Here is a 12500-nt window from a genome sequence, read left to right on the forward strand (position 1 = left end):
TTGTATCACAAATTTCTTGTCGAAGTCTGGAGCTTGAAGTACTGGTCTTGAAGTTAAAATGGCTTTTACCTTCTCAAAGGATTCTTGACACTCTGGAGTCCAAACAAACTTAGCTTTGGGACTAGTGAAGTCTGTCAAGGGAGCTACTATGGCTGAGAAATTTGGGCAAAACGACGATAGAATCCAGCCATCCCCAAAAATCTCTGTAGCTGTTTCCTGTATGTAGGTGGGTAGCCTTACGGATACCTTCTACAATTAGCATTTACTGGAGCAAGAAGGCCTTTCCCAACTTCAAACCCAAGTTACTGTACAGTTGCCTTTCCAAACTCACTCTTCTCTAGGTTGACTGTTAATCCTGCTTCTTGTAGTTTCTTGAAAACTTTCCTCAGAATCTTCAGATGTTCTTCCCACATTGTAGAGTAAATCACGATGTCATCCAGGTATACACCTACTCCTTCTATTGATCCTAGCAGTTGATCCATCACTTGTTGAAATGTTGCGGGTGCATTCATCAGACCAAACGGCAGAAAAGTATACTGATATAATCCAAATGGAGTAATTAAAAGCTCGACAGCAACTTCGCATTTCTCATCTAAGGGCGGAATTTGGATAATATCCTTTCAACAAGTCTATCTTGGAAACACTCTTGGCTTGCCCAATAATTATCCATACTGATCTATAAGAGGCAAAGGATAATTATCAGCCACACTGATAGAATTCAGCTTCCTATAATCAGTACACATCCTATAGGAACCATCTGGTTTCTTCACCGACACACATGGAGAACTGAAGTGACTTGAACTGGGTTCTGCTAATCCATGTTGCAGCAAATACTCAACTTCCTTCTTCAAAACATCTCGATGATACGGTGATAAGCGATAGGCTCTTTGCTTGAAAGGTCTTCCATCTTCTTGAATCTTGATTTCATGCTTGGTCAGATCAGTACGTCTAGGCACATCTGAAAAAATTTCTGGAAAACTTCTCAATTACGTCACTTAAGTCTTCACCTTGTTCAACACTCAGATGTTTCAATTTATCCTCCAAATTTTCCAAAATTGAAGAATTATTCATCTTGCTTGCAGCTTCCAATTCGTAGCCATCATCGTCTTCTGTAGATAATGTTTTTTGGGTTACTGACACATTTTCAGTTTTAGTTTCTTAGAAATAAGGTTTCAAGAGGTTCACATGTACCTTCTTCTTCTTTCTGGTGTTTCAATCACATAAGTTCTATCACTTAACTTCTGAATGATCTTGTAAGGACCTTGAAATTTATTAGTGAGGGGAAATCTCTTGACAGGTAAGAACACTAACACTTGTTGACCAACACTAAAACTTCTTAGCTTAGCCTTAGCATCAAATCTCCTTTTCATTTTCTCTTGACTCATTTTCAAGTTTTCTAAAGACAATTTTCTTATCTCTTTCAACCTTTTCCTTAAGTTCTTCACATACTCTCCTTGGCTTTCCTCTTGATTTTCTTCCCAATTTTCTGCAAGAATCTTCAACGGTCCTCTCACTTCTCTTCCAAAAATCATCTCATTAGGTGAGCATCCCATATTTTCTTGATAAGCATTCATAACTTCAAACACATTAATGGTGAACCAACATCCCATTCCCCTTCCTGACTCAGAACAATACTTTGTCAGCATACTTTTCAATGTCTGGTGGAACCTTTCCAAGGCACCTTGAGTTTCTGGATGATAGGCAGTGGATAACTGTTGTTTCACTCCTAACAAATTCATCACATCCTGGAATAACTTTGAAGTAAAGTGTGTTCCTCTGTCACTTTGTACTATTTCTGGTATACCAAACTTTGAGAAAAACTCCACAAGTTTTTCAACAACTATCTTGGCAGATATGTTTCTAACAGGGATTGCTTCTGGATACCTTGTCACAGGACACATTATGTCAACAGATACTCATTTCCTTTCTTTGTCTTCGGCAAGGGGTGGCCAACCATATCTATAATCACTTTACTAAAGGGTTCTCCTCTAACTTCTATAGGTTGTAGGGGGGCTTTCTTGATGGTTTCATTCGGTTTTCCAGCTATCTGGCAGGTATGACACTCACGACAGAACCTGCTAACATCTTTGTGAATTCCAGGACAGAAAACATATTTCATGATCTTCTCCACAGTCATCCTGATTCCCATATGTCCAGACTCCTGAGCTACTGCAACCACTTGCTTTCTCAATGGATATGGAATCAAAATTTGATGGTATTCGCCCCATACAGCATCTCCTGGTATACCTGTAGGTCTATACTTCCTCATCAGCAAACCTTCCTTCAGATAATAAATGGTAGGAGTTTGTTGCATCTCTTCTCGATCAACATCTATGAAGAACAAATCAGTTAACACTTTGACTGCTCAGAGTCTCTTCAGGAACATCAGGTCCTTCTTCTTCGTCGTCGTCGTCTTCTTCATCTTCTTGGGAAATCTCTTCTTGGTCAGCACTATAGGAAACTTCACTTCCCTGGAATAATTCTTCTAAGCACAAAGATCCTTCACTTGATCCTTCTTGGGTGTGTAAATCCTCAGTTTCTTCACTTGCAGTCGTAGTCCTCTTCATACTTCTGGTAGTTACACAACTAGGAAACAGGTGGGGGTTATTCTTCTCCAACTCTACTGTAGGACTAATCCTCAATGGTTTGTCTGTCACTACAGGACAAGGAATAAATGGCACAACCACCAAACTTCATCCCCAACAGAACATGTACACCTTCCACAGCCAGTGAGTCCTTTACAGCAAAATCAACATTCCCTGTCACCAAGTCACATGACAGGTGTAAGCGGCATATAGGAGTTACTTCCTCTCCTCCTATACCCTTCAAAATAACTGAATCTCCTGTGAGACTCTTCTCCAACTGAGGGTGAGAACCACGTACTACCACACTATGGTTACTCCCTGTATCACGTAATATCTTGACTGGTACCTGCATACTTCCTTCTTGAGTTGACAGCATACCCTCATAGATATATGGCTTAAAAGCCTCCCACACTGCTAAGCCACTCACTGCTTGAGGTAAACATTTTCCACTGGTTGCTAAACATTCAGCTTGTTTTAGTTTCATTCTTCTCTTGGAGTCTGATTCTTTCCCACACTGCTCTTCATAGTTTGTTTCACCTGGTCACCTTTTACAACTTGACCAACTGGCTTTGACTGCTGTTGATTCCGGTAACACTCTTGACTGTAGTGTCCTACTCTTCCACACTTGAAACAGACAACATTAGGTTTCTGTAACTGTCTTGAAAAACTGGATGAGGATTTCACATTAGTTTGCTGAGTTGTATTACCTTGTGTACTCTTAGTAGTATCACTGGTAGGTTTCCCATTAAATTTGTTCCTGTTATTGGAAAAGACTTAAAAACCTGGGCGTTGTTGACTCTGGTACTTGACATTGTAATTACGTTTTACTACTGATTATATTGTAATCTTCACTAAGTGTAGCAGCTTTGTCAAGTTTCTTCACTTCTCTCTCTTAAATAGGCTCTTATATGTTCTGGAATTCCCTTAAGATACTGTTCAAGAACAAGTAACTCTTCTAACTCATCAAAAGTTTTAACTTTAGCAGCTTCTAACCAACGTTTGAAACACCTCACTTTGTAAGCATAATCTAAGAATGTTCCCTTCTCATCTTTTCTTAAATTTCTGAATCTCTCATTGTAGTACTCTGGGGTCATCTGGTAAACTTGTAGCACACTGTGTTTAAGTACCTTGTAGTCTTTACACTGATCAGCTGTTAAGGCTAGATAAGCACTTCTCCCTTTACCAATTAAGACACTTTTGTAGCAAAACTGACTATTTATCCTCTGGCCATCCCATACCTGAAGCCACTTTCTCAAAGTGATCAAAAAACTCATCTGGAGCTTCTTCAGTAAACTTAGGGATTAACTTCTGTACTCTCACTACATCAAATACAGGGTCTTGACTACCTTGGTTAGGGTTAGACGGTGTTACAGGTAATGTGGATCTAGCTTTTATCAATTCCATTTCCCTTTCATGTCTTGCGATTTCTCTTCTCTTCTGCTGCTTTTCTTCTTCTCTTTCTCTTCTTTCTTGTTTTTCCCTGTCTATTCTTTCTCTTTCAGCTTGCATTCTCTCTCTTTCAGCAAGCATTTTTAGCTTAATCAAATTCTCTTCTGCTTCAATGTGTCTAAGCTCTAACTCTGCATCACTTTTCTCTTTCTTTTCTGCTTGCTTATTTATGAGATCAGCACATGCTACATTCAACAACTCTTGAGCCAATTCTAACTCATCTTCATCAGTTATTCTACCAGAGTTTATAAATGATTCCATAGCAATACATCTTATTTGTGCCTTTACCATACTAGTAGACACATAACCCCCACATGCCTCTGCTAAAGCACTCCACTGTGCTCTAGTCAGAGTGGTTTCAGACAAAACTTGGATGGAAGGGGCTGCTTAAAATTCCTGAACATTGAACTGATCCATTTTCCTCTAAGTTACAACTTACAATTCAATATAATAAATACAAAACAAAAACTATATGGTCACTCTCCTAACAAAATATATCCCTAACACCACCAGTATATTCTAGAGTGATAATGAAATCTGCTTTCCCGGGTCTGGGCACCATTAAACAATGTTACGGAAGTGCCAAGTATCTGGTTACATTCATCTAATGTTACCTCACAAAAGCCAGACACCTGAACCCTCATAACACGTTTAAACGACTGAATACTCTAAAGGCAACAGTGATCCCTTAACACTTACCAGTATTGCAGAAAATCAGACTAAGTTCATCAAAGCAGGTGTGAGGTAATCTTGTAAGTAATTAAATTAATCAAAGGGTATCACTCCATCAACAACTTTAAAAGTCTAAGTATTTCCCTGATTTCAGATGTCTAAGTAATTCCCTGGTTCTAAGTCACTTCAAGTAAATTGAAGGAAAGCAACTCAATTACCACTCTATGTTTCTACCTATCATCAATATAATCATAATCATATACTATACTGGTATAAAAAAAAAAAACACTTATAAAAATTTTAAATACAAAAATTTATTAATAAATTCAAAATTTATCAGTGAAATTCACAATATCAGGGAAAATTACTGTTACTTGAAAACAAAGTAAGTTTAATTAATTATTGAATCAAATTAAGTAAAATTAAATCAAAATAATTTATACACAAAATTCAAGAAAATTAATTTAATCAAAATTCAAAAGTGTTAGGCAATAATTGAAAATCTGAAATTAATTCACAAGTGCTAAACAATAATAAAACTTGAAAAGAATTCTAAGTAAATGCAAATTAATTCACAATGTTGAATTTAATAAATGTGCAATGATTAAGCAATGAAAAATAACTAAGTCAATTAAATTGTGAATGCAAATGAAAATATAAAATAAAAAGACACACTTCAATAAGAAAACGAAATAGTGCACAAACAATGGAACAAACACAAACCCAAAAAATCAGCAATGTGTAAAAATGTAAATCTTTTCTCTCAAAACATTGTAACCAACAGTTTTTACCAAACCTTCACAACCATCTGTTATTAGTTAACCACAGTTCCTATCAATTATTAGTTAACCACACTCCCTATCCATTATTAGTTAAACACAATTCCTATCCGTTATTAGTTGCAACTAATAAAAATATAACAACACTTACCTTTTTGGTATACCAAACTTCTTTTCTCTTGCTGCAGCTTGTATATCCACACTTTCACAAAAAACCAGGCGCCGTTACGAAACAATGTCTGTTCAGATTCCACAAAAGAAACTAAATAACACTAAATAAACTCTAAGAAATATCAAATATGAAATTGTAAGTTACGAGTGACCAATTTACGTTACGTTAATATAATCTCAATGATGTCGAGTGAGAGAGAGAGAGAGAGGGATCTAACTGCCTCGAGGTTCTAGGATGTAATAAAATCTCTTCCTTGCGGAATCTGGACTGGAGAGATGATACAAAACGTTCTTGTCACGAATGCTTCCAGTAGCTTTGAAATCTGATGCAATCTTCATAAAGAAATGTGCAATTCCCACGTGGGACTTGACAAAGACATACGCATGCAAGACGAGTCTGTTAAAAAAAGACTTACTCTACTCGACAATTAAGATTGACATGTTTTGATAACAACGCAAGACTCAATTCTCTCGCTATCACATGCGTTGAACAGATTTAGGAAAGCAAACGGATCTCGCAGACCATCTAATCTTACAGTGTTGACATAAAAGTTAAACATTCGTAGTTTTGAACAGACAAAGATCTCTCTCTTTTAACATTCTACGTTATATATATTCTTTTAAACAACATGTAAGCGAAATCTTAACACACATTTTAAAGCATCCTATTCAAAGCCTATCTAGGAATCTAGGAAATCTGAAAAATTTTGTAAAATTCTACATGACATTTCAAAGAGGGGAAACATGCATTTTGAAAGAAGCAAAATATAATATATATATATATATAATATATATATATATATATATATATATATATATATATATACATATATATATATATATACATATATATGTATATATATATAAATTATATATATATATATATATATATATATATATATATATATATGTGTGTGTGTGTGTGTGTGTGTGTGTGTGTGTGTGTGTGTGTGCGCGTTTGTGTGTGTCTGTGGTGTCTGTGTCTGTGTGTTCTTTGCACATTCATGAAAAATGATAGGATGTTTACTCAAACACGCAATATTTGTTTTTAGAAAGGGATATTTTCCAGATAAGTCAGGAGCTTATGTATAGATCCATTAAGGAGGTAGCGAAGTTAGGTGAACATAAATATTTTTTGTTTCGTAAAATAATTAAAGCCATCAGTTCCTAGCTCCGGTTTGTCCATTTTTATAAAGTAACCAAAATTGTAAAAATACATTTACATAACATAATTGTTGATACAGAAATAAAAACAGATTGCCCTGAAGACCTAAGTAAATGGTTTAATCGCCTGATATTATTACGGATATTAAATGACAAGGCAATTGATATCTATTTCTTTATCAGGGAGAGAGAGAGAGAGAGAGAGAGAGAGAGAGAGAGAGTGAGAGAGAGAGAGAGAGAGTAGCGAGAGTATAAAAGTTGGATTTTTTTGCACAGTATATAAAAGTTGTAAACAACTTTAGAAAAACAAAGTCGTAAAGGATTGGCTGAAATTCGTAAACACCAACCCCATTTCCCGAGTTTAGGTAACTCTTACGAAACACGTTGAATTCGAGTAACGCAGAGAATAATTTCCATTAACCATGGGAAATAATTGGCAGAACGACTTTTTTTTTTTTACTTGCATTTTTTTTTTATTTCCACTGAGGAACTTTATTAGCATTCGCCTGTGGAAGATGATTTTGGCATTTGACTGTGGAATGTGGATTGACAGGACTGAATAGGCTACAATTACTGGGGAAGGCAGACGTTTTCTCCCGTGATGTGGAATGTCTAGGGAAGCTGAGTGTACTTTGAATGTACACCTACTTGACGAGGAACATTGTACCTTATTCTGTCCCGGATCAATATAATTATGTCCAAGTAGATAAATAGTTGGGTGTACCACAGGGAAGAAGAGAAGAAGAACAATACACAGATTTTTTTTCTCGTGCTGAGTGTTACACTGTTACTGTAAAGAGAGAAAGAAGGGGGGAAGGTTTCCTCAGTAGTCGACTCGAAACGCTTAAAAAAGATCGAGAATTTAAGGGTTAGGCTTTTTAATTTATAAACGACGATATATTTTAGTATAAAATAAGAATGCACTACGTTGTTAAGCGGATGCACAAGACAGTATTCGTGAGAAGAGACTGCAATGCCAAGTGTTAAATAACTGCCATGTATTGAAAAAATATTGTGGTTTGACAGATGCTTCGAAAACAATGTGGACGAGATGATATAAGGCTATGGGGAAGACAGTCTGATTCCTTCACTGCCTATATTATTATGCATTAGAGAAACTGACGAAAAATATATTTTAGGATGGTTTATTTTCTTATTATATCTTAGAATTACATAAAACAGTTCGTTATAGAGAAAGGCTTTTTAACATACATACATAAACACTTCTATCTTTATTTTTCATAGCATATCCAACTCCTATCAAAAGCACCCAAGGGAGAAAAATGAAATTTATATCCTTTTATTTTCCCGTGAACTTTTATCTAATCCTTTGTCTTCCGTTGCGGCGTAAAATTGCCACCTTCAAGGGGCATTACCGAGAATCCTCCGAAAGGAGAGAGAGAGAGAGAGAGAGAGAGAGAGAGAGAGAGAGAGAGAGAGAGATTGGAAATTGTCCGGGATTATTCGATAACGAGGGAGGAATGGCTGCGTCAGAAATCGCCTTCCAGAACTCAGTACTTTGGGATAAGAAAGCTTAGAGATAAAGAGAGAGCTTGTAAAGGAGAGTTACTTTGATCAAAATGACTATATACATTTGGAAAGAAAGCAGAGCTTTAAGGAGATGAAAATGAGGGTAGACAGATACACTGATACACGCGGACAAACATACACACAACAGCGCGCGGGCACACGCACACACACACATATACATATAGTGCTGGTAATCTACCTAGGAACGAAGATACATTAATTCAATTGGAGTCCACATGGGAAAATGAATAGTTTTTTTTCTTAGAGAATATCCAATATTTTCGACCTCCATACATATGCATGTATGTATGTATGTATATATGTATACAGTGACACAATTTGGTGAAACATTCCTGCGTGAGTCCTAAAAAATAGATTTAAGTTCAGACTGCTCCTCTTTACCTAAAAGTAACATTTACAGCAAATCATTCGTTTTTAATGGCTGTAATGAAGAGATTTCCGTTCATCATGAATAAACATCTGCAATTCAGTTCAGCCTCCCATTACATCACTGGAGATCATAGCAAAAAGCTCTCTCTCTCTCTCTCTCTCCCTCTCTCTCTCTCTCTCTCTCTTCTCTCTCTCTCTGTATCTACATATATATATATATATATATATATATATGATATATATATATATATATGTATATATATATATATATATATATATATATCTATATACTATATATATATATATATATATAGATATATTATATATATATATTATATATATATATATATATATATATATATATATATATGTGCATATTCTACATAAAGTTTGAGGGATAGTCCATTTCCGAAGATTCTACCGTATACAAAATTTAATGCCTTTTAACGAACATAATTTCACCTTTTATGAAGATGAACTGGTAACATTATTTACGTTTTAATTATCATCCTAAAGTCCAATCCTTTAGGGATTAAAATCAATTGAAAAGAGATAAATTGTTGAAAATCATATCCAGCTAAAGCTTGAAAATGAATTGTATAATTTTTTCTTGTCGTAATTTATGTTTTTCTGTTGGACTGGAGACAGGTTCTTTAGGTGCATTTTAAATGGTTTAGTATTTTTCCTGGTCCTGTATTGAAAGTAGATTTGAAGTGTAATGATATGTTGAGCTCAGCCTGTCTGTCCCTTGTCACTTCTTCCATCTCTCTCTCTCTCTCTCTCTCTCTCTCTCTCTCTCTCTCTCTCTCTCTCTCTCTCTCTCTCTGCAGGATCTGCGTATTCTAATCTGTGGGAACTACACAAACTTCCATTCTTCAAAAAGCGCAGGTTATAGGCGGAAGGAGTCACGTTCTGATGGACTTCGATTTGCCTTGAACGAAATTGCCTATTGCAATGCTCAATAGCTTCCATAAATTTTGGAAATGCAGCTATGCTATATGTGGAACGGGAGACCTAAATTTGAACGCAGTTTTTATTCCAGTTCATTAAGGAGAATAAATTCGGAGAGTGTTCTGGAAAGGAAATTCGATTGTACGAATTGATTTCTGACGTCATAAATGGGGATGATAAATGTGTGGAGATACTGAATAAGGCTGAAGATGATTGGGTGTTTGTTTGTTATAAATTTTTTTTTAGGAAAACAGGATCTGGGAATGACTTCAAATTAAATTTTTTTGGAGCATTTTTCTTTGTGTTTTCTAGAAACAAATTCCTGATATACACTGTGAGACTTTCCAATAGCGTTACTCTATCACTCATATATTTCAAATGAAACAATGAAATGCAGAACAGAAAATAAATTCGAAATAATCACTGACAAAGTCGTCAGAAAAAAAATAGTTCATGTTTTCCGCGCCATTTCTCTCACTCAACAAAGACTGTTGCTCTCTGACGTAAGAACTAAGAAAAAAGACATTGCTTACATTTGTTCTCGCTGTTGAAGTTTGTCAGTTGATCAAATTGTATCTGCCTTTTTTTAGTAACAGTTCTGTCAGAAGTTTTTCATTGTTTCTCTCTTCGTGGGATCACTTAATGTCAAAAATTGTTTCCTAACGAAACCGAGTAAGGAGAGAGTTCTTTTTTTTTTTGTCAGAATTATATTCTTTTTTATTTCACTTATCTCATGCTGATGTCGAAAGCAGAGAGAAAAAAATTGAAGACAAGAATAAAACGTTTTCGAAAACTCCAGAAAATTTGGTTACTTGTAAAATTCATAATAAAAATTCTAATTTAACTTCTGCAAACGTATCCGTCAGTGCACCTTACGTGGTGCACTGTAGGCATTAGCAAAGGATTTTTGCAGTGCCCATTCACTCACCTTTTAGCCATTTATTTTATCTCCATTTCCGTTGCCTTTCTTCAATCTTCCTGTCCAACCTTCTCTAATTTTCATTTCTATGTGCAGTTATGATTTTATCTTCAAAGTTCCACCTTTGAGAACCTTGTACTTCATCTCCTTTTTATCCGGGTCTCTTTATTTCGCTGTCCAACCGCTCCAACAGTCTAAGGCACCGAATGGCCGAAAGTGGCCCAGCAATTCTCTTGAAAGCCTCAATTTCATAAAACGATTAGATAAATTCAGATTATAGATACACATTTTATTTGCGTGAAAGGGTAAATATGGAAGATACACACGGGTCAAAGCAGAGAGAGAGAGAGAGAGAGAGAGAGAGAGAGAGAGAGAGAGAGAGCACTTGCCTGAAATGGACGCATCGCGTCGAATTGAAATCGACGCTGGTCCTCTAAAATAAACTTCAACACGGATGAAAAATAGTTACATTGTATCTGAATATGCCTTCATGAATGTGGATTTTTTTTTATTTATTCCAGGAGTGTGAATTCGAAACTGTTCCGAAAACATTTTTGTAACTTTTTCCGTTACATGACTGAATCCTGGTGCGGATATATTTTGCGTCTCTCTCTCTCTCTCTCTCTCTCTCTCTCTCTCTCTCTCTCTCTCTCTCTCTCTCTCTCTTTACGATTAGTACTGAAGTGAATCAGTCCATGCTCTAATCTATAAAGAATCAGACAATTAGCACTCTACTTCACCTGTACATAAAAGTCATGAAACTAAAAACTAAGAGGTGAATGACAAAGAACAACTAAATATTATAATACATATATGTCAATAAGGTTTAAGTTATGTTGTTTAGTTTTACAAGTTGAAATGTGTCCATTTTTCCTTGTAAGTTAAAAAGTCGAATTTGCTGTCTCCACGACATAATACCTAAGTGACTATCGTACTCGACTTTCCTCATTTCACAACCGAATGAATAGTACCTCCAACAGCCTCACGATAAAGAGCAACGACTCCATTTGAGTATGCATTCAGAAATAGCCCCTCGAGCCAAGGCCCGGAAGAGAGGGTTTCCTCTGCGACCAAAATGAAAGCTCCTTTCCCAGGTGTGAGGCAACAAAGAATTTCGTAATAGATCTTTGAGGAGAACCCAGTTTGGTCTTCTAAAAGCTATATTCTTATAGCAAGTTTCGCTTTGGACATTACAGAAGCGTTGGGAAAAGAACGCATATATTTCTTGCGGTACACACAAGCACTCACATATATACGCATATGAAGCTTATGCATGTGTCGTAAGGAGAGACACATTTTCCTCTTGATTTAACAATTATGCCAAAAAGAGAGAGAGAGAGAGAGAGAGAGAGAGAAAGTGGGTTGGGGGGTGGGGAGCTGCCGTCCTGTTACACACACACACACACATACACACACACGATTATAAAGTTCATCCATTGTGGACATTTTCTTATGTCACTGGATGCCGATGTTTTTTTTATTTACTAAATGGAACCACCAGAGGTCTCCTCTTTCCATCCACGCTGTTGCACTGATAAGGAAGTGAACTTTACTTCATCATTCTCATTATTCCCCTTTTCCTCCTTTATTTTACACATACCATCGTCTTTATCTTGAAGGGTGAGTCTCACTGCACCATGTTTTGTTGTTGGAATTTATTCACTCACAACTCATAGCAATCCAAAGTCCGTTAAAACTTTATATCTCAACGATTTTGCAAAGCCGGAGTGCCTGCATAAAGGGTCATTTAAAGCTTATAAAACTGCAGGTAAAAGTATTTTATTGAATGTTCTAGATAGAGCACGGAAACAGCTTTCCCATTAAAAAGGACATATCTGAAATATATTTTGCTTATAAAGGCAAAAATCCTCAGTTGTAAGTACTTAAAAC

This window comes from Macrobrachium nipponense, chromosome 7 (assembly GCF_015104395.2).
Source record: "Macrobrachium nipponense isolate FS-2020 chromosome 7, ASM1510439v2, whole genome shotgun sequence".
Lineage (NCBI taxonomy): Eukaryota > Metazoa > Arthropoda > Malacostraca > Decapoda > Palaemonidae > Macrobrachium > Macrobrachium nipponense.